Source organism: Acipenser ruthenus, chromosome 6 (assembly GCF_902713425.1).
Source record: "Acipenser ruthenus chromosome 6, fAciRut3.2 maternal haplotype, whole genome shotgun sequence".
Classification (NCBI taxonomy): Eukaryota; Metazoa; Chordata; class Actinopteri; order Acipenseriformes; family Acipenseridae; genus Acipenser; species Acipenser ruthenus.
Genome location: NC_081194.1, coordinates 35,373,296 through 35,394,692, shown reverse-complemented (window position 1 = coordinate 35,394,692; position 21,397 = coordinate 35,373,296). Strand labels below are relative to the sequence as shown.

General features: G+C 39.4%; 1 protein-coding gene across 1 annotated transcript in view; it reads left to right on the top strand.

Annotated features, from left to right (window-relative positions):
* The first annotated feature begins 15,059 nt into the window (after nucleotides 1-15,059).
* lbr (lamin B receptor) overlaps nucleotides 15,060-21,397 on the top strand; it is a 55,535-nt gene continuing 49,197 nt past the window's right edge. Inside the window, exon 1 of the mRNA XM_034019264.3 lies at nucleotides 15,060-15,195. The gene's annotated coding sequence lies outside the window, so the exon portion shown is untranslated. The remainder of the gene's footprint in view (nucleotides 15,196-21,397) is intronic.

The following is a 21,397-nucleotide window of genomic DNA, read 5'->3' as shown; positions in this document are numbered from 1 at the left end:
GCAGAAACATTGTCTGCCCCATTTCTACATTCAGATGTACGATGCAAGATTAACGAAATAAATGGTAATTTAAAACGTTACACAACTTAACCACGATAGAAGGAATATTAATAGTACTTTAAAAATGGATATAGATGGATAATGGCAGTTAATTCTAGCAGCGATCTTCTCTACTCTTTCACAAATCACCTCAGGTGAGAAATATGAACAGCTTCTCACAATCTCGAGCCTCTGGCGCAAAATACAATTCCTTCAGTGCGTCCTTTTGAGTTAGTAACCAGCCACCTGCTTTGAGCCAAAAAGATGCTTGAAGTCAAAAGACACTGCTGAAGTCAAATGACCCAGGAAGTGCAAGTGAAACAGATTTCCTGGAAGGGAAGGCCAGCAAACTGATATCTTTATTTTATCTAGTTGATGTCACATTTTAAAATAGATAAACAAAACATGTTTGAAATGTTTTTTTGGACACTGCACATTTGACACCTATGTAGTCAAGGGAATTCATGACAGGTACCGGTAATATTCATTAAAGTATTTGTTAGCTACAAAGGAATATGACTTTCTACAAATCTGGTTCTGACTTTGTAGGAATAAAGCTATATATGCACACAAAAAAAGTACAACAGCTGGGTTATGTGTTCAAGGTATAGCCCCTATGGGCATAGTTCATTTTGAGGACTCATATTTACATTAGCAGCCAATAACTTTGTACGAATAGGTGGCTGATGCAATTCAGGGTGATTCTTCAATAGTATATACCACGGAAGAATCACCCTCGATTGCATCAGCCACCTTTCTGTGGTTATCCATGGATTAAAAATAAGCGTTTAATGCAATCCAGGTGGATACCTTCGTTCCCTGTCAAGTACGAAATGTACCGAATGGGATATATCTCTTATAGCCCAAATTACCTGAGCACTTATATTAAAGCTGCTCCTTTAAGAGTCCTGTATGTATGAGATGTTGTCTCCGCCCCCCAGGAGATAAATACGAGTGATACGAGTGACCATTTTTCTTTCAGCCTTGCCTGAGGAGGAGTGAACTCTGACTTTAAGTCATAACTAGGAAGATAAGTTGAATATTCACTTTTTCTCTTTCATTTCATATTTTGAAATAATTTAGCTTATTTAAGTGTATAATTCTTTCTTAGCCTAGTTACTGATTAAGTCCCCTCCACGGTCTTGTGCGCCGTGCGAAGCTGGCATCTCACCCGTCCCTTCCCTGGGATTCAGTCCCTTGTTGCGGGTAAGTTTCACACTCTCTCCCATGATGCTCGGCTCTTCGTGAGTCGATATAAATTCTTGCTAGCACCTTTTAATATTTTGCAAGTTTTAATTGTTTTCAGTTTTTTTTCAGAAACCCAGCGCATGCGTAGGCTGTCCCCCTGTACTAGAACCCGCCTCTGTACACAGACAGTATACTGCGCTATGGAGACACTGCCAGTGTTAATGGCTTTATAGCTACACTGCGCTGTTGAATTGACAGAAGCCATTTCGACTGGAGAATATTCCAAGTGTCTCTCCTGCTTTTTGCTTCACTGACAACGAAGGCTACTAGATATGTACTAGTTAGTAGGCAACTGCAGCCCCTGACTGTTTAACAGTGCATGCTTGCAGTTGTCAGTGGCTTTTTCAGGTCTTCACCTGCACGTCACTTCTCCTGGTACCAGAGCCAGTACCAGTGACTCGCGCTGCCGGTACCAGCTTTTTTTCAACCTTGCACCATGCCTGGGTTTCACCCTTGTGCAGGTTGCAAGAGAAACATTCTAGCACAGGATAAGCACAACAGGTGCATCCACTGTCTGGGAAGGGAGCATGCAGAGGAGGCAGTTAAAGACTGCAACTTAAAGTAAACAGAGTCGTCCGCTCCCTCTTACATCGGGAGCTAGGAAGCGATACACTAGGGTTATTGTTCCTGGCAATTGATCTTACCAGGAACAAATGACATGGTTAGCACTATGCTCTGAGAAAATGCTAGGAAGAACATGGATTTAATTCCATTATCTAACAATACAGTGCAACGTAGGATGTAATGTAAAGGAACAGCTCATATCAAGAGTCGTAGCTTTTCACTTCAAATTGATGAATCAACTGACGTTGTCAACAATGCCCAACTTTTGACTTTCATCAGGTATGACTTTAATGGGGAGGCTCATGAAGATATTCTCTTTTGCAAGTTGTTACCAACACATACTACAGCAGAAGCTATGTTTGAAGCTTTGAATGAATTCATACAAAGCAATAGTATTGTTTGGACATGTTGAGTTGGAATTTGTACTGATGGAGCTCGTGCTATGACGGGTAGGCACAGTGGTTTAGTAGCATGTATTTGTGCTGTGGCACCATCAGTGAAATTGACCCACTGCAGCATACACAGGAAAGCCCTGGCTACGAAAAATATGCCAGTTAATCTGAAGAAGGTTGTAGATGAGTCCGTCAAAACAGTCAACTTAATCAAGTCCTGGTCACTGAACTCCCATATATTCGCTGCTCTGTGTGATACAATGGGAAGTTAGATGGCTATCTCGAGGAAAAGTGCTGACACATTTTTTTGAGTGTTTTTGCTTGACTACTTTTAATTTGTCTGATCACTACATGGTTGGTTGCTTTGGCTTATTTAGCCGATATTTTCAGTAAGCTAATTTGGCTCAATTTAAGCTTACAAGGAAAGAGGGTAACTATCTTTCAAGTACAACACATCTGGGTGGGTGAACAACCCAATCGCGTGGCACTTAGAGAGGAAAAAATTATTTGTAATCAAGGCTAAGGTAGGAAAGGTTACTTTTTAGGACACAATTCTAATGGAAATACAGTAATTACAACTAATATGAATTATATACAGTACTATATAAACGTTTAACATCTTTTCTTTTGTTTACTAGACTTTTGTACTATAATAGATATATAGGATTTTTTTGGTATAAACTACAGTATCATAATTTAATATAAGGATAAAATACTAGTGAGCGTCAGTAACTGAAATCTGTAGAACGTGTTCCTGTAAACTTGTGACAGCTAAGTTACTGTAAAGTACTGTGTTGTGCAAAAAGGAGCACAGCATTAACAATGTGGTTAAGGTAGGCCTACATACATAAACACTTCTGTTTACTTTGCAAGTAGCCTACAATTACATGTAGATAAATGTCGTTTTCATTGTGCTTTTAAACAAGTCATAAATGGTTGGTTTGTGATTTTATATTGAAGTTCAGTAAGATAATTAATGTAGCATTATGGATTTTGTTTACGGTGAAATAAAATTTTATGTAAGGATTAGGAATCAACCACCCGCTTAAGTGTAATCCTATTTAACTGTATAGCTAAATATTTCTGAAAAAAATGGCCATACAAGTAAGCGTGTTAAACTTCTTACTACTACTACTACTAATAATAATGTAATATCAGAACTAACTACCAATATATTACTGATATTAACCTTTTATGAAGTGCTCGCTACACAAACGTGTGTAATAGGTCCAGTCTTTTTCGTTTTTTGTTTCCCTTTTAATTGCTGAAATCCATGTTGCCCTCCTATCTGGATCAGCAGGAATCCTGTAGAAAGGTAATCCATATTTCTGTCCTCTTCTGTTGGTGCACCCAACAGCACAACATGAATCAGGCATTAAATTATAGACTGCCAGGATGGCGTCTCAGCAGCCAGTGACATCACGTGAAAAACCTCAATATTGACCGAGTTGTGGGGCAAATGGAGAAGCTTCTTGAAGCTATGAACCAGCAGCAGTCCCTTTTGATGGAGGTGCTGCGAGCCCCCCCCCCCATTATCTCAGTACCCAGCGTTCAGGCATCATTGCTGCATCTGAGGACATGGACACCCAAGAATTAATCTTCCCTATTCAGCTATCTTGGCTCCCACGGTAAGCCCCTCCCTGTCGGAGTAGCTCACACCTCCCTTATCAGATGTGCTGCCACGGCCCTGCAGGAGCCTTGGGCCATGGAAGATGAGCCTAAACACTCTATATTTGATAGGGTGCCCGCTGCTATACATCAGCGTTGCCCCCCCACCACAGCTCTACTGGATTTTTTGCACAAGGTGCAATCATCCTGGGCATGTCTGGCGACTGTTCCAGCTGTCTCAAGATCTTTGGACAGCCTATATAGGGTGCACGATGCAGATAAACTGGGCCTTGCTCAGTTTCCCCCTGTTGAGGCTTCCATCGCCTCTCTGGTGTACAGGGGCTCTCAAAAGTATTCACCCCCCTTGGACTTTTCCACATTTTATTGTGTTACACCATGGAATCAAAATTGAAAGTTTTTGCCACTGATCAACAGAAAAAAGTCCATAATGTCAAAGTGAAAAATAAAATCTACAAATTGTTCTAAATTAATTACAAATATAAAACAGAAAATAATTGATTGCATAAGTATTCACCCCCTTTGCTATGACATACCTAAATTATCTCTGGTGCAACCAATTGTCTTTAGAAGTCACATAATTAGTTGAATGGAGTCCACCTGTGTGCAATTAAGGTGTTTCACATGATTTCAGGTTAAATACACCTGTCTCTGGGAGGTCCCACAGGTGGTTAGTACATTTCCTAACAAAAACTACATCATGAAGACGAAGGAACATTCAAAGTAAATCCGGAATAAGGTTCTTCAAAAGCACCAATCAAGGGTAGGATTAATAAGAACATTTCCAAGGCATCGAATATCCCCTGGAGCACAGTAAAGTCCATTATTAAGAAATGGAGAGAATATGGCACAACTGTGAATCTGTCTAGAACAGGCCGTCCTCAAAAACTGAGTATCCGGGCGAGAAGGGCACTAATCAGGGAGGCCACCAAGAGGCCTATGGCAACTCTAAAGGAATTACAGTCTTCCATGGCTGAGCTGGGAGACACTGTGCATACGGCAACAATAGCCCGGGTGCTTCACAAAACTAGCCTTTATGGGAGAGTGGCAAAAAGAAAGCCATTGTTGAAAAAAACTCACATCAAATCTTGGCTAGAGTTTGCCAGAATGTGGGAGACTCTGAGACCAAGTGGAAGAAGATTCTATGGTCTGATGAGACCAAAATAGAGCTTTTTGGCCTCAACGCTAAGCGCTATGTTTGGCGCAAGCCTAACACCGCACATCATCCTGAGAACACCATCCCTACCGTGAAGCATGGTGGTGGCAGCATCATGTTATGGGGATGCTTCTCTGCGAGGGCCTGGAAAGCTCGTGAAGATAGAGGGCAAAATGGATGCAGCAAAGTACAGAGAAAACCTGGAGGAAAACCTGCTGAAGTCTGCAAGAGACCTGGGACTTGGGAGAAGATTCATCTTCCAGCAGGACAATGACCCCAAACATACAGCCAAAGCCACACTGGAGTGGCTTAAAAACAAAAAGGTCAATGTCCTGGAGTGGCCCAGTCAAAGCCCAGACCTCAATCCAATTGAGAATATGTGGAAAGAGTTGAAAATTGCTTTTCACCAAAGGTCCCCATCCAACTTGACGGAGCTTGAACAATTTTGCAAAGAAGAATGGGCAAAAATTGCAGTGTCCAGATGTGCAAAGCTGGTAGAGACTTATCCAAATAGACTCATGGCTGTAATTGCTGCCAAAGGTGCCTCTACCAAATATTGACTCAAGGGGGTGAATATTTATGTAATCAATTATTTTCTGTTTTGTATTTGTAATTAATTTAGAACAATTTGTAGATTTTATTATTCACTTTGACATTATGGACTTTTTTTGTGTTGATCAGTGGCAAAAACTCCATTCAGAAATCCATTCTGATTCCATGTTTTAACACAATAAAATGTGGAAAAGTCCAAGGGGGGTGAATACTTTTGAGAGCCACTGTAGATGCTGAATCTGACTGTGCTGCAAAGGGACATATCATGTCCCAACAAACGACGCTGCATCACAGAAGTGATGCTGAAGAAGGCCTATGCGGACTCAGCCTTTTGCACGCACCTGGGTAGCTACTGTAGCATACTGGTGACATACCAGTACAAGCTGTTACAGGCTCTGTCCACTGAACACAGGCCTTCGTCCCACTGGTTGAGCTTAGTCAATAACCACCTGCTCCAGTTGTCCAAGTACAATGGGCAGGCATTGGGCTGGAGCATGGCCACGTTGGTGGCGGCAAGGAGGCAGCTCTGGCTTTCTCAGGCCAGAGTGCCTGAGAAGAACAAGGAGTCATTGCTTGATGGACCCGGAACACCCGGTCATACATTTGTACGGCAGTGGATGAGATCCTAAAGCGGTCTCACCAAGCACGAGAAACTTTCAGGGAGTTAGCACCCCTCCTCCCCAAGCAGAAGCCCCCAGCCTATAAACCGGCAAAGCAATAGTGAAACAGGCACCCTCAGCCCCAGAAGTAGGCACAGGCTCATACAGCCCCTGCTAGGGCTAATGCGCAGATCCGCTTTCAGGGTGCACAGCGTGGAGGCCGTCGCAATTACCGGTGACCTGCTCCCAAGCAGCAGCCGCAGGTGCAAGTCCCTGCGAGCCAGCAGTCCTAGGGTTTGCTGCCACAGGTCCAGGGCTCATTCTATCCACCTGGATTATTGGTGAACATCACACACCTCGGACACTAGGGTGCTTACCACCATCAAGGCCAGCTACTCTCTGCAGTTTTGTTTCTGCCCTCCTCCCTTTCAGAGTATGATTGTAATAACGGTCATGAACCTTCAAGACACTATTTTAGTGTCTCAGGAGGTATCGGCCCTGCTGCAGAAACAGGCAATTTCAATTGTTCACCCTCTCAACGAATACACTGCTCAGGCGTGGGGCACTCTGTGGCATCTGTGGCTCCCGCAGCACAAACACAAACAAAAGACAGCCAGGCTTCCCAGCGACAGCATGTGGAAGCGACATCGTGGGAGAAGTACAGTCGTGGACAAGTAGAACGCAGTTAGAAGCAGTTGAAAGCAGGTTGACAGCTGCAGAAGCTAAACTAAACTTCCAAAAAAATGGTCTTCAAGCCAGTAATCTGTGACAACTGCATGATGTGGGAAATCCGAGAAAACCCAACAGAGCTCAACCAAGTTTGTGTAAAGTGCTGCACCATCCAGGACTTGCTTCAGCGATTAAGTCTGCTAGAAAAGGAGCTGGAGGAAATGAGACAGCAACAGGAGCTTGAGGAGCTGACACACCCGCAATTCATGGAAGTCTGCACCCCTAGCAGACTGAAAGCCACCAGGGAGATGGAAGAGCGTCGAAACAGCTGGGTTCAGATAGGCAGAAGCAGGGAAAAAAAGAAACTTAGTCAAACACAACCACCAGAAATCCAGACATCCAACACATTTGAGCCACTTCAACATTTAGATGACCAAAACCAACATCAAGAGAACAAAAGAAACAACATCCAAGACCCTATAGACAGTGCTGGCCAGGCAGCAAAAAGAAGGGAGGTCATGATTGTTGGGGACTCCATATTGAGAAACACAGCAAGTTCAGTTCGCAGTTTGGACCCCCTTATTATAACAGTGTGCTGCCTTCCAGGAGCCTCAGTCAAGCACATCACTGAAAATGTGGACAGGCTCCTAGAACGAACAGGAGACGACCTGCTAGTAGTCGTCCACATTGGTACAAACAACATTGGAAGAGACAGACGAATATCCCTGCAAAACAAATTCAGAGAGCTAGGAAGGAAATTAAAAGACAAGCCCAAAACTGTGGTATTTTCTGGGATACTGCTGGCGCCTTGCAAAGGACCATATGGACAGCTGGAAATACAAAATCAAAATGCATGGCTGAAATCGTGGTGCACACAGGAAGGCTTGACCTTTCTTGAACATTGGAGCACATTCTACAACAAGGACTATCTATACAGGTGGGACAGACTGCACTTAAACAGAAAGGGAACCAATCTACTCTGAGAAAGGATCCTTGAGGAGGTTCAGAAGCATTTAAACTAGAAAGGAAGGGGGGAGAAAACAAAAAAACAGAAGGGAGACCACATCAAAACAAGGGCAACAACTCAGGTAAGACAACTATTAAATGTATTTATCTTAATGCTAGAAGTCTCAGAAACAAAATGTTAGAACTTGAAGCTACTGCACTAACAAGTAACTACGATGTGATAGGTGTTACAGAAACTTGGTTGTCTGAGAGTGATGGAGACGAATATAATATTAGTGGGTACACACTATATAGGAAAGACAGGCAGAACAGAAGAGACGGAGGGGTAGTGCTATACATTTCTCCCCCCTTCCTCCCTGCTCCAGGGTCACAAACCCACCACGTGTGCCTTGGACCCCCTCCCCACTCACCTCTTTCAAGCTGCTGCTCCTGCTCTACTCCCCTTCATCTCCTCCCTCCTCAACACCTCTCTACTTTCTGGCATCTTCCCCTCTGCCTTCAAAAAAGCCTCTATCACTCCCCTCCTCAAAAAACCTACCCTCGACCCCACCTCCCTCCAGAGCTACCGTCCTGTCTCCCTCCTACCCTTCCTCTCCAAAACCCTCGAGCGGACTGTACACCGCCAGCTCTCTGCTTTCCTGTCCAACCACTCTCTGCTTGACCCTCTCCAATCTGGCTTCCGCTCTGCTCACTCCACTGAAATCACCCTCCTGTCTGTCACCAACTCACTTAAGTGTGCCCGAGCTGCCTCTCTCTCCTCTGTCCTAATTCTCCTCGACCTCTCTGCTGCCTTTGACACTGTTGATCACTCTATTCTACTATCATCTCTTGCTGACCTGGGGATCTCTGGCACTGCTCTGGCCTGGTTCTCCTCCTACCTCTCCAACCGCACTTACCAGGTAACCTGGCGTGGAGCAACCTCCACACCTCACCCTCTCTTAACTGGAGTCCCCCAAGGGTCAGTCTTGGGTCCTCTCCTGTTCTCTCTCTACACCCGCTCCCTGGGCCCCCTCATCGCATCCTATGGTTTCTCATACCATTTCTATGCTGATGATGCGCAGATTTTCCTCTCCTTCCCCACCTCTGACTCCACCATCTCCTCCCGTATCTCTACCTGTCTGTCTGCTATTTCCTCCTGGATGCACTCGCATCACCTCAAACTCAACCTCTCTAAATCTGACCTCCTTTTCTTTCCCTCCTCCTCCCCCTCCTCTGATCTCTCTATCTCTGTTCCTCTGGAATCTACCACACTCTCTCCCTCTTCCTCAGCTAAGAACCTTGGAGTCACCCTGGACCCCTGCCTCTCTTATTCCCAGCACATCTCCACTCTGGCACGCACTTGCAGATTCTTCCTGAGCAACATCCGAAGAATCCGACCCTTCCTCACCAACTATGCTACCCAGCTCCTGGTCCAGGCCCTGGTACTCTCCCGCCTAGACTACTGCAACTCCCTCCTGGCTGGCCTCCCTGCGTCCGCCACCCGTCCGCTCCAGCTCATCCAGAACTCTGCTGCTCGCCTGGTGTTCTCTCTACCTCGCTTCGCCCACGCTACTCCACTACTCCGCTCGCTCCACTGGCTCCCGATCACCGCTCGCATCCAGTTCAAGACTCTTGTACTAGCCTACAGATGCCTTGATCAGACTGCACCCAGCTACCTCCAGACCCTCATCTCTCCCTACACCCCCACTCGACCTCTCCGCTCCGCCTGCACTAGAAGACTGGCTCTACCTCCGCTACGCTCCCCTGCCTCCCGAGCCCGCTCCTTCTCCACCCTTGCTCCGCAGTGGTGGAACGACCTTCCTACAGATGTCAGGACTGCCCAGTCCCTGACCACATTCCGGCGCCTCCTTAAGACTCACCTCTTCAAACAGCACCTGTAGAACTCCTCTGTTGTATCCTGGGACACTATCACCCTTCATTTAAATATGCTTTATTTTGCTCTTATCTGCCCCCTATTTTACTGCATTTAATCCTGTACTTCAGAATATTGTAATCTGCCAAGTGTTTAATCTGTAGTATTTTGTACTTAATCATATCCTGATGTAACTATCACTATTTAATCATATCCTGATGTAACTTTCACTATTATCTGCTGTATTATTGAATTGTGGTTTGTCACACTTGAGAATTATTGTATTTCTTGTTCTTATTGTATGACTTATATTGTAACACTTGAATGTATTTGTATTTGCTTGCGATTGTAAGTCGCCCTGGATAAGGGCGTCTGCTAAGAAATAAATAATAATAATAATAATAATAATAATAATAATAATAATAATACATAAGAAATAGTCTTGAAGCCCAGGTGTTAAATCAGGACAAAGAAAACAATGCAGAATCAATATGGGTCAGAATAATGGACACAAATTCAAAGGGCATAATAATAGCAGCATGCTATAGACCGCCAAATTCAGACGCTGAGCAAAATAATCTGTTGTACAATGACATTCGAAATGCGTGTAGAAAAGGAGAAGCCATACTAATGGAGGATTTCAACTTCCCCCATATAAAATGGGAAAACCTGATGGGGGGCACGACGGACGAAATTGAAATGGTGGAAATGACAAATGACTGCTTCCTAAGGCAATTTGTCAAGGCACCGACTAGAGGGGAGGCATGCCTTGATTTAGTCTTTTCAAATAATGTAGACAGAATAACTAAAACAGAGGTCAGAGAGCCATTGGCAAACTCAGACCACAACATGGTCTCATTTGAAATATTTTTTAAAACCCCAAAAGTAATGACTAAAGCTAAGGTTTACAATTTTAGAAAAGCAAACTATGAAGTTATGAAACAGAGACTAACAGAAGTAGATTGGAGTAAAATAGAGAAAACATCCACAGAAAAAGGATGGCTGTTTTTTAAAAATGTAGTACTAGAGGCGCAAAACAATTACATCCCAAAAGTAGACAAATCTAAATCTAAAACAAAATGGCCAAAATGGTTTAATACATCAATTTAAAAAAATATTCAGCGAAAAAAGGCACTTTACAGAGTGTTTAAAAAGGACCAAAAACAAAGTACACAGAAAGAGTACTTGGAACTGCAAACACAAGTCAAAAAGGAAGTTAGAAAGGCCAAGAGAGAGATAGAAATCAATATTGCTAAGGGGGCTAAAATCAATTCCAAAATGTTTTTCCAATATTATAACAGCAAGAGAACATTCAAAGAGGAGGTTAAATGTCTAAGAGACACAAATGGCACAATCATAGATGAAGAAAAAAAAATAGCAAATATATTAAATGATTACAGGTTTTTACAAAGGAGGACACGGACAACATGCCCCACATGTTGACCTGTTCCTATCCAATTTTAAATAACTTTAGCATAACACAGGCAGAAGTGTTAAAGGGACTAGGAGCTCTTAAAACAAACAAATCCCCTGGGCCGGATGAGATCCTCCCAATAGTACTCAAAGAAATGAAAGAAGTTATTTACAAACCGCTAACCAAGATCATGCAACAGTCTCTTGACGCAGGGGTTGTACCGACAGACTGGAAAATAGCAAACGTAATACCGATCCACAAAAAGGGAGACAAAACCGAACCAGGTAACTACAAACCAATAAGCCTGACTTCTATTATATGTAAACTTATGGAAACTATAAGAAGATCCAAAATGGAAAATTACCTATATGGTAACAATATCCTGGGAGACAGTCAGCATGGTTTTAGGAAAGGGAGATTGTGTCTGACTAACCTACTTGACTTATTTGAGGATGCAACTTGAAAATGGATAATTGCAAAGCATACTATATGGTTTATTTAGATATCCAGAAAGCTTTTGACAAAGTCCTGCATAAAAGATTAATTCTCAAACTGAACGCAGTAGGGATTCAAGGAAATGCATGCACATGGATTAGGGAGTGGTTAACATCTAGAAAACAGAAAGTACTGATTAGAGGAGAAACCTCAAAATGGAGTGAGGTAACCAGTGGTGTACCACAGGGATCAGTATTAGGCCCTCTGCTATTCCTAATCTACATTAATGATTTAGATTCTTGTATAGTAAGCAAACTCGTTAAATTTGCAGACGACACAAAAATAGAAGGAATGGCAAACACTGTTGCAGCAGCAAAGGTCATTCAAAATGATCTAGACAGCATTCAGAACTGGGCAGACACATGGCAAATGACATTTAATAAAGAAAAGTGTAAAGTATTGCATGCAGGCAATAAAAATGTGCATTATAAATATCATATGGGAGATACTGAAATTGAAGAAGGGAACTGTGAAAAAGACCTAGGAGTTTATGTTGACTCAGAAATGTCTTCATCTAGACAATGTGGGGAAGCTATAATAAAGGCCAACAAGATGCTTGGATATATTGTGAGAAGTGTTGAATTTAAATCAAGGGAAGTAATGTTAAAACTTTACAATGCATTAGTAAGGCCTCGCCTAGAATATTGTGTTCAGTTCTGGTCACCTCGTTACAAAAAGGATATTGCTGCTCTAGAAAGAGTGCAAAGAAGAGCAACAAGAATTATCCCGGGTTTAAAAGTCATGTTGTATGCAGACAGGCTAAAATAATTGAATCTATTCATTCTTGAACAAAGAAGTCTACGCGGCGATCTGATTCAAACATTCAAAATTCTAAAAGGTATAGACAATGTCAACCCAGGGGACTTCTTTGACCTGCAAAAAGAAACAAGGACCAGGGGTCACAAATGGAGATTAGATAAAGGGGCATTCAGAACAGAAAATAGGAGGCACTTTTTACACAGAGAATTGTGAGGGTCTGGAACCAACTCCCCAGTAATGTTGTTGAAGCGGACACCCTGGAATCCTTCAAGAAGCTGCTTGTTGATTCTGGGATCAATAAGCTACTAACAACCAAACGAGCAAGATGGGCTGAATGGCCTCCTCTCGTTTTGTAAACTTTCTTATGTTCTTATCCAGACCCAACAGTTCTGCAGCTCTGTGTCTGGCCCCTGAGCAAAGACATTTGAGTCACCTTGAGTTTTATATGATAGTGCCATTGTCACCCTTCAGTACGGCTACAAATGGGGTGTCCTCCAGATGTGGTGTCAGTCACGTGCACTGGACCCCACGACTTGCCCCATTGCAGATATACTGCAATTTTGCAGAGCCTGTTTGATGAAGGGAAATCTCCCTCCACACTTAAGGTCTACCTGACGTATTTAAATTGACACTTCCTGGTGGGACAGTTTTTTGAAGGGTGCTCGGAGGTGAAGACCCCCTATAAAGGACCTTGTCCCTTGCTGGCAGCTCAATATAGTGCTGGACGCACTTGCAAGACCGCCATTCAAGCCACTTCATTCAGCAGTGATTCAAATTGTGTCTTTCCTGCTTGCTATTACCTCCGGCTAGCGGGTAGGTGAAATGCAAGCATTCTCAGTGGCGAAAGCGTATTTGTTTTTTGCGGAGGCCAGAACTAAGGTTACTCTCCGCACTAATCCTGCTTTTCTGCCTTTGTTTATTACTGTAAGTCGCCCTGAGTAAGGGTGTCTGCTAAGAAATAAATAAATAAATAAATAAATAAATAATAATAAAAGCATTTCTGCTTACCATCTCAACCAGAACTGGAGGCCATACATCCACATTTTGGGGAGGTTTAAGACCTCCCTTTGCCGCCATCCCTGGTTAGGCTACAGTATGAGTAAATGCATACAGCATGCATTTGAATTTTTATATAATTTATTAGAAAAAGAGAAGGAGAGGTAATATCTTTTATTGGACTAACTGAATAATAATTCCTGTATTAATGAATATATTTTTTAGCTTAATTCCTCGGATTCAGATTGAAACAAGTTGACACAATTCTGATTGCTGCAACTCATCTGAAGGCAAAAAAGTGTCTAATGGTATCACAATGACATTTGTGATTACGACACCTTTACATATGTGAACACATGTTAAAAATGAACCGATTGTCCCTTCAGTTATATTACTTTTGTCTACTGTTACTCTGATGTCAACTATGTTACTTGCAAATATATTACTCCAGAATATCTTATTTTATGTTTTATAATAACATAACTTGCTTTGTTGATTGACAAAAGGGAAGAGAATGATCCATCCCAAATATTTTTTTTGGAAATGATACTGCTATCTAACACTTTTCTATACAAATGTAAGTGCTTCAAAGTGCAGTTTGTGGATTCTGCAGTAGTATTTCAACTAAAATACTTTTAGCAAATACTAATTACTGCTTATATATCACATAGTTGACCCAAAATAATAGTTTAGACAGGGATTCATGACTTTTTATTCACAGGTTTTCTGTTAAGTTCAGCAAAGGTGTTTTTTGGCATGTTTTTCTAATAAAAAAAAAGTTGATTGAAAAAATACATGTTGCTTTTCAATGTTTTTACAAGGTGCAAAAGGCACCCTAATGGTAGAATGACTCACCCTGGATTGCATCAACCACCTATTGTGTGGTTATCCAGGGATTAAAAATAAGGTTGATGCAATCAAAGTGGATACCTTACTGGGGTTTAAACTGAAATCGACTTTTAATACCCTTCATCAAATTTAGATATTATTATTATTTATTTCTTAGCAGACGCCCTTATCCAGTGCGACTTACAATTGTTATAAGATATCACATTATTTTTACATTTCAGTAATAACAGAACGATACACTTTTTTGTTCAAAATCAACTGTAAATCACTCTCAAATGTTATTGTAATTAAGTACATACAGTTTGAGAACTACTGTCAAATATATATATATATATATATATATATATATATATATATATATATATATATATATATATATATAATTAGAAAAAGTGTTTCCTGGAAATTGCATTTGCCATTGAGTTAAAATAATGATGTAATCCCATCTCTTTCCATGCAATTCGGTCGAGCTGCAGTTTATTTGTGTTGTACTTTGGTAGTTAGAATAACCATAAAACGATCGCAGGAATTATGTCCCTGATTTTTGGCATCGATTCTTGTCTAGCAATACAAAAAAACTGCATATACTAGACGTGTGTACTCTGTATTAAGCATTGCAATCCAAATGCTCTACATTTTAAAAGCTGATGCTATAGATTAATTAGCAAAAACAGAAGCAGATTTTGTGTGCATGTTGTCGTCTTCCAGAAACCTGTCAGCTCTTTGCGTCCATTTTGTGTCACTCAAAAAATTAAATTCATGCAGCGCAATGTAGGAGTGGGGGAGAGACGCCATCGTCACTAATCCACAATGGAGTAAAATCTCAATATGACCAATCATATAATCACATCAGTTTTCAATAATTTCTTAAGAGCCAATCAGAATACTTCGCGCCATCGTTGCCGCTAGGGGCTCGCTGTAAGGGAGGAACGCATTAGTGCCGTTTTTTTAAAACGTATTATTATTATTTTAAATAATATATTAATTTGTTGTTCACCTGATTTCAACGTGTAAACAAGGTAAGTACACAGTTTTGTATTTAGCGCGTAGACTATACTTGGGCATGTTTAAAACGTTTTAATTATTATTTTCTACATTTGTTATCTTGTTAGCCTTGTAGTACTACTAGTAATGTTGAGTTTAACGGCCTTATTTTTTTCAAAACTAAAACTGAAACAAAAAATTACTAATCCTACAATAAGTGCGAGTGTTTGTGTTTATATAATACTTATTTTTGGTATGTTAACTGCGGTTGTTTCCATGCACATGTCCTACGCGTGGTGTATTTAGTGCAGTTTGGGTATTTTGTTTAACTATTTAAGCTTCCTAACTTCATCATCGTTTCCATGTGAAGTGTCACCGTGCTGTGTGTGCTTGTTTCTGGTGCCTTTTTATTTTTGTTTTCTTGTTAATAAATTAGTTTAACCCTTGTGCGTTGTGGCAAAATAATATATATATATATATATATATATATATATATATATATATATATATATATATATATATATATATATATATATATTAGTGCTCATAAGGTATTAAAATAAACAAAAATAAGAATATTTACAATTTCGCCAAAACTAAAAATGCACTTGTATGGATTTTCGATAATTTGCTAAAAAAAAAAATGTATTTCAATGTGTAACTAATTTGAAAGTATTTACTTTTATATGTTTTTATTCGGTAAGCTTGTTATTTGAATATATGACGTTTTCCCTCCATTTTGTTGTCACAGAATGATCCTCATTAAAGGAGCAGTGCATTTTCTAATCCATTATAAAATCGCATTGGTAAAGCTCTGCTTTTGTGGTTTGTGTTTGTGTTTTTTTTTTTTTTTTTTAATTAATAGTCTCAAACTTGAATACTGAAATGTTTTATGGTTTTCTATATTTGTCTCTGTAAAATTAGCCTTAGAAACGTAATCGTATCTGGTTGTCTGACAAGTTTGACAGGAGTGACTCGTGTGTGTGTATATATATATATATATATATATATATATATATATATATATAAAACTTCTGTAGTTTAAAAACTACAGAAAATAAATTTCTGTAGTTTTCTAATCGCCGGGATTCACGAGTTTGAGATGAACCGATTTATATTTTTCATTAGGTTACTAATGTACAGTACGTTGTATGATGTAATTTCTGATTATAGTACTTTTCCACAAGTACATCAGGGTGCCATGGTACAAAAACAAAGCACATGAAATGTTTTAATATCGGTATTTAGTGATACAAATAAAATGTTTTGCTGCAACCTGCACATTCACGTTGTAACAAGACAATGGAAAGATGTGTGTAAAACCTGGTTAATTTTAGATTTTCAATCATTCCCATAAACTGTTCCCAAAGGGTTTATACTCGGCTCGACTCGGGTTATACATTCTTATTTTAAGTGTAATAAGAATGTAATGTTGTAGAATATGTATTTGTCAGCATGCCTTTTAGTGCATGTGTTACTGTGTAGCCCCACCTTGTGTAATGTGCATTATACCACTGATTAGACCAGCGGTCCTCAAAGTAATTTGGGCACGGGCATAAAATGATAAATTGATCTTACTTGACTGTTTGCGGGCACTATTGCATAGGTTCTTATCCTTCCAGCGACATTGTGTGTGCGTGCGTGCAGCAGTGTGGAGTAGTGGTTAGGGCTCTGGACTCTTGACCAGAGGGTTGTGGGTTCAATCCCAAGTGGGGACACTGCTGCTGTACCCTTGAGCAAAGTACTTTACCTAGATTGCTTCAGTAAAAACCAAACTGTATAAATGGCTATTTGTATGTAAAAATAATGTGATATCTTGTAACAATTGTACGTCGCCCTGGATAAGGTCGTCTGCTAAGAAAGAAAGAAATGTTATATATATATATATATATATAAATAATAGAAAGAGAAAATAATACATTTTACCCAGAGTTTTAGTGGGAGTTATTCTAGGCTCAGACAGTAATTGTGGGTGCTGCGCTTATTCTTTAAATAATTTAGGCTATATAAATACGCAATGCAAATATTTGTAAATAGTATGTTTACACAGATAACCATGAGTAAACTAAAATAAGAGGGTAGATAGCGTCTCGCTTTGTTCAATTTGGCAGAATTCCGTTTAAAGATCGCTCATAAAGATCGTTGGTAACTAAATCTACTACGGCGTTTCCCTTGTCTGTTGAAATTAAAAAATATATATATAGAGAATTAAATTCTAAATACTGAAATGTATTATCAATAACAGTCGGCAAAATTCAGTGCTTAGCCGGCATATTAACAACCCGTGTCATGGCAAATTTCGCCCCCCTGCCAAATTTGTCCCCCCACCCCCGCGAGTCATGTGACATATTAGCGTACGAGTCACGTGACGATTAGGTTTCGTGATGCGGAGAGGATAGGATAAAACATTGGCATTTTACTTACTGAAAGTTACGTTTGCTTTTTTATTGGCATTTATTCGTATTATATTTATTTTTTTGTATCAATGTTTTTTTTGTATCATAAATGGTTGTATTTTATTTGATTGCTCTTGTTTTACTTACTGAATTACGTTTGCGTGTTTTTTTTTACATTTATTCGTATTAGTATTAGATTTATTTTTAATATTTAACAATGTTTTTTGTATCATAAATTGTTGTATTTTATTTGACTGCTCTTCACGTGATTACATAAGAGCTTTTACTTCAAATATAAAATACATTAAATATTGTTTAATTACACACACACACACACACATATATATATATATATATATATATATATATATATATATATATATATATATATATATATAATATACTAAGAAATAAATAAATAAATAAATAATAATAATAATAATAAAGTTGAACAGCTTAAATGATCACAACTGTAACGCAAACGTTATATTACAATTGTAACTTTTCAAATAAAAAAAATGTTTATAACAAACAATAAGTTAGAAGTATAGTCTGGTAATAATTTCTACACATTTGTGGGTCATGTTGATGTTTATAGTCTTGCTATACTTGTCATGATTACACATACAGTTGCAGACAAAATTATTGACACCCTTAACTAAAGATCATTCAAGACGCTTTTTTAATTTTTTTAATTGTTGTGAAATGTGGTTACTATTAAGGTCGCGTATAAGCCTTTTGTGTTTAGATGACTTTGTATAGTTATTTCTTACACTGCTATACCAGATGTTTCTTTAAATCCTTGGCTGTTAATGGTGGATTTTTGCGAGCAGCTCAAACAATTCTTTATGCCATAGTCGTACTTTTCCTGGGACGTCCATTTCTTTCCATCCTTTCAGTTGAATTAGTCTTCAAATACTTCCTGATTATTGTGGATTTTTGTATTACGATTTTTTTCCCCACAACGCTCTTCATCGATTCCCCTGCTACTGCAGTAGTTACATCTCACATCTGGATCCAACTCCTTTGTTTTGACCATGCTGTGCTGAGTGCACAAACTACTTTGCTTCAGTTTCTATGTGTGTTTTACAGCTAATGTTTTTTCTTTTTTTATAATATTGTTAAATTGATAAGTAGTGGTTTCTAATTGATGAATAGTGTTAATAGTGATTAGCTCAATTAAGACTAACCTTAACTTACACAGACTTTAATTGAAAATGTGCCAATAAGTTTGTGATCAACAAATATTGTTATTTACACCAATAAGGCAGTATGATTAATATAGGTTATACAGTAGCTTCAGTGTATATTGTGAGAAATATTTAGGGAATGTCAAAAATTAAAGGATTGAACAGGTCAAAAGATTTAATCTTTAGCATTATTCATGCATGGTCTTGCACTAAATCTGCAAACACATTTCTCTTAGTTTAACCATATAACTTGTCATTAAAAAATGAAGTCATACACCCTCATGGTATGTGTTGCCACTTCCTACACTGTTTGTCAGATCATTGGCTTCATCCTGGAATGGAGCCTGTCATTTCTCAAAGCAGGTCTGCAGATTGGTTGTTGTTCCTTTGTTATCGGTAATACTGTATATGCATTTGTTAAATATGTATGAAGCCAAATTATATCATATGCTATAAAATAAGAATGTTTCTTCCATAACTTCAAACACTCAAAAGTACAAATTTGGAACTAGAAGCAATATGATTGTTAACCACTACATATTGTCCCTGACTTTAGTGTGTATAATTCAGGCTCTTAACTAATGAAGCATAGAGGATGTCAGATTTGTGTAAATGCTAGAGTAGAAGTGAATGTAGATCCGAGTTGTCCAGTCTTAGTGCTGGGGAACCCTTAACAGAGCACTGCATGGCGAGCAGAAATCTGCACTCAATCATTTTAGTGAGTTGTGTATCAGGTGTAGTTGTCGAAACCAGAAAGGCATTCACAAAAAAGGCAAATGTTGAAAAATGTAGCAAACTTTATTTTCTGTATTCTTCATAATAAAACAAGTACATGATCAGATTGCATATTTTCCATTGTAACGTGCTATCCAGGACTTAATGCGTAAGCATTAGTGAAAAAAAAAAAAAACACTATACTGCAGGTCAGCTTTGGTAAAAAGCCCCCTCACAACGTCAAGGTCCTGACCTATGGAGTGGGGTGTTAGGAGCAGGTTTAACAGAACTTTAAAATGCCTTCTCACATAACCCACAAAAAAGAAGGACTTTAAAGAGGCTGCCTGTCTAAAAATGACATTACCAATTTATAGTGATGTGCTATCAGTAAATCATATGGACATTTCATACTCTTAACTTTTATAGTATGTCATTGTCTAATATCAGTAAATAGGAATGGAAATCGAATTTGAAATTGAAGCATTAATGTATGAAACATGCAGTCAGGCAGTAATTCAGTAGCTCAGAAACTAAGACCAAATAAAAATGAAAGTGCAAAAGCATCTGCAATATTTCTCCAAATAAAAAGGTATCAATACAGAATCAGGGTCTGCTGAAAAAAATAAATTCTTCAAAATAAGTAGTTTGTGCACTCATGAAAAATAAACACTGAAGACAATGAGTCTTATTAACAATACACATGTAAATAGCTGTAAATTATGGTAATGTTGCTTGACAGGCATTACCACATTGGAGTGTTAGTATAATATGTACAAAAAAAGATATACAGTAAAAAACAAAATAAACCTGTTACGCCTTTACTTACCATACTTACCCATGTGTGTAACTCTGCAAATGGAGCACATATACTCCTCCATACTTGAGGTCATCTGGCTGTAGATCTTCACACTGGCCATGGAACCATTCACCACACCTCCCGCATTCCACCATCGGCTCCAGTGCAATCCTGTATGGTCTCCACATCACAGAAGTGTACCTCTGGGAGGGGGGTTCTCTCACAGCTCGGGAAAGGAGTAAGATCCATCTACAAAACAAGAAAAAAGATGATCACGCATTTGCTTTTAATCATAACATAACTTACCTGGATCTCCACCCATGCAGAGTGTGAGGCTGTTTGCGATGGTAAACAGTCCACAGTCACTACATCCCTGCTGCTGCTGTACATGTGGCCACCCTATATATTACATATATATATTACACACACACACGTTTATCATTTATTTGCCATGACACCGCCTCTGCTCACGAATGATTGGACAGCTGTCAGATCTTTCACTTTCCCATTGTTACTTACTCGCCTAGTTTCATTCAGTGCTTGTGCTTGGTTATGATTGGACAGCTTCATAATATTCATAAAACTCAGATATTTGACTCTCCTATTGGTTAAACTTACTGTCAGTACCTATAACTGAAACACACAGTTTATGCCCCACCCAGCGAACTTATGTTTGGGCTACAGCAGAGAAAAGGCAGATATTCAGTTGGTTGATAGTATTGCAGAGGCCCTTCTGGGAAAAAAAAAAAAATGTAGAGTACCTACAAGCACAGCATAAATGAGCAGCACTGTCAACAGACTGCTGTGACACTTTTGTTGGAAAACGTGTTTAAAGCTTTATTTATTTTTCCCACGCTGCGACCCGCCATAAATGTGTTCATGACCCATAATTTAAGAACAGCTGCCGCGGGCACCACTTTGAGGACCACTGGATTAGACAGTGCTTCATGGAGCAAATATTTATGATGCCTAATTTAGATTATTTATTAGTTTTTTTCTGAAATACTGTACATATGTGACGGCACTTTGTGGTTCATGCTCTTATCTAAACTTAAAAAATGAAAAAGGAACAAGCTTTGATTGTGACCTACAGTGGCATTAACTGATACAGGTCATTTAAACTGTCACCACAAGCAGATAA